Here is a 2,887-nt window from a genome sequence, read left to right as displayed (position 1 = left end):
GGGCCAAGGCTTGGAGCCCCCTGGCCCCCGGGCTAGTGCTAACGACTGGGGCGAGCGGCGCGTCGCTCATCGCAGGGCAAGTCATGGTGTCGGCGGAGAACGGGTCGGCGGAAGGAGAAGCTCCGGTGCACCCCTACCTGGCGCGCCAAATGTCAGATTTCAGGTTCCGGCAGACCCTCTAGATTCGAACACTGGGGTGCGCGCGGAGATTTCACCCTCTGCCTACCTGCTCCTCACCGCCTCGCTATGATCTAAGCAAGCAAAGGAACAACACAAGAGACACAGAGTTTATACTAGTTCAGGCCACCATTGTGGTGTAATACCCTACTCTAGTGTGTGGTGTGGTGGATTACCTCTTGGGCTGATGATGAACAATACAAGGAAGAATAGCCTCGCGAGGGTCTGTTCTTGGTTGGTGCGACAAACTTCTGGGGGGAGTTCAATCGCTCTCTAGTTCGATTTCTCGATCCCCCTACCTTGTGGGTGGCTAGTCCTATTTATAGGCAAAGGCCCTGGGCCTCTTCCCAAATATTGAGCGGGAAGGGCGCCAACAATTGGCCATTTTGAAGGGGAACATCTAGTACACTTGTCCTAACTAAAGTTGGTCCTCGCCTGCCAAAGGCTCTGGTGGTGACGCCGGCTTAGGCTCCACGATGACCTCCATCCTGCCGTTCTGCTGGTCTTGGTCTTGTTGCACCGATATGGCTACCTTTGCTTGATGCTCTCGGCTGCGCTTGCTCCCTATACACCAAAGAGGAAACAAGGACTCTGCGCAGGCCGGCGCCTGCCTGGCTTCGGTCGTCATGACTTGCGTCATGGGCACCTCGTGAGGTACCCCACCTTGATCTCTCCGCCTCCTCGCGAGCCAACCTGATGAGGCCACTCCTGAGGAAGCCTTCTATCGTCCGCCCCGCGAGGCTTGGCCCCTCGCGAGGGTCTTGAGCTCATGCTGATGAAGATGGGCCATGCTGGGCCGCCCCTTGAGCCACGCCGCAGGCTGCAGGCAGGCAAGTCTAGGGACCCCCATTCCTAGAACACCGACAGTCGTTTCAGAGGAGACGATGGTCGTCGAGGGGGCGGCGGGCCGCGACCATGCCCTGGTGATCCAGCCAGGGAGCCATCAGGTCGCCGGGTCACAGCCGGCTCAGGCTGGGCCTAGGTAGGTCGCCTTTGGTCCCCTTACACGGGAGGAGGCGGCGATGGCCGCCGTGAGCCACCGCCTCCGCGAGCACGCGGAGAAGGTGCAAGACTTCGCTCAGGCCGAAGTGAAGCGGGGACGCGAGCTGGAGCGCGCCATGACGGTAAGCTTTTTCCCTTCATCTTCTGCTTTTCTTCTTGTGGCTAGTTAGTGGGGCGCGCTAGCGCACCCACTGGGTGTAGACCCCGAGATTTGATCCAACTACATAGTAGTTGGGTCCAATCTTAAGTGATATCTCTTGTGCTAATTTTCCATCTTCGCAGCAACTGGACGCCTACCGGGTTCGCGTCTTCAACTGGCTCCTAGAGAAGCACCGGCAACTCAAGGTGCAGCTCGCCACCAAGGAGGAGGAGCTCCGCGTTGCCGAAGCTAAGCTCTTGTGTGCTCTTAGTGGGGGCGCGCTAGCGCACCCACTGGGTGTAGCCCTCGAGATTTGGGCCAACTACATTGTAGTTGGGTCAAATCTTAATGTAGTCTTGACCTTGTTCTGATTCTGAGCTTGTCGGGCAGCCACTGTGGCTGTGGTGCTGGTTTGGCAAACCCGGTTGATCCAAGCCAGCCACCAGCGCGACCTGGTCGTCGCCTACACTGGCTAATACTTCTCCAACGTATCTGTATTTTTTTATTGTTACATGCTATTATATTATTTGTTTTGGATGTTTAATGGGCATTAATATGCTATTTCATATTATTTTTGCGACTAACCTATTAACCGAGGGGCCAGTGCCAGTTTCTGTTTTTTTGCCTATTTTAGAATTTTGTAGAAAAGGAATATCAAACGGAGTCCAAACGGAATCGAACCTTCGCGATAATATTTCTTGGACCGAAAACAAACAAGAAGACTTGGAGATGAAGTCGGTGATGCAACGAGGAAGCCATGAGGCATGAAGGTGCGCCCAGGGGGTAGGGCGCGCCCCCACCCTCGTGGGCCCCTCGTGGCTCCCCTGACCTAGTTCCTTCGCCTAAATATACTCTTATACCCTAAAAACATCAGAGGGAGCCACGAAACCACTTTTCCACCGCCGCAACCTTCTGTACCCGTGAGATCCCATCTAGGGACCTTTTCCGGCGTCCTGCCGGAGGGGGATTCGATCATGGATGGCTTCTACATCAACACCATTACCTCTCCGATGACGCGTGAGTAGTTCAACATAGGCCTTCGGGTCCATAGTTATTAGCTAGATGGCTTCTTCTCTCCCTTTGATTCTCAATACCATGTTCTCCTCGATGTTCTTGCAGATCTATTTGATGTAATACTCTTTTGCGGTGTGTTTCCCAAGATCCGATGAATTGTGGATTTGTGATCAAGATTATCTATGAATATTATTTGGTTCTTCCCTGAGTTTTCATATGCATGATGTGGTATCTTTGCAAGTCTCTTCGAATTATCGGTTTAGTTTGGCCTACTATTGATCTTTCTTGCAATGGGAGAAGTGCTTAGCTTTGGGTTCAATCTTGCGGTGTCCTTTCCCAGTGACAGTAGGGGCAGCAAGGCACGTACTGTATTGTTGCCATCGAGGATAACAAGATGGGGTTTTCATCATATTGCTTGAGTTAATTCCTCTACATCATGTCATCTTGCTTAATGCGTTACTCCGTTCTTTATGAACTTAATACTCTAGATGCATGCTGGATAGCGGTCAATGTGTGGAGTAATCATAGTAGATGCAGGAAGGAGTCGGTCTACTT

This window comes from Triticum aestivum, chromosome 4B, assembly GCF_018294505.1.
Source record: "Triticum aestivum cultivar Chinese Spring chromosome 4B, IWGSC CS RefSeq v2.1, whole genome shotgun sequence".
In the NCBI taxonomy this organism is placed as follows: domain Eukaryota; kingdom Viridiplantae; phylum Streptophyta; class Magnoliopsida; order Poales; family Poaceae; genus Triticum; species Triticum aestivum.
This window is presented reverse-complemented; position numbering follows the sequence as displayed.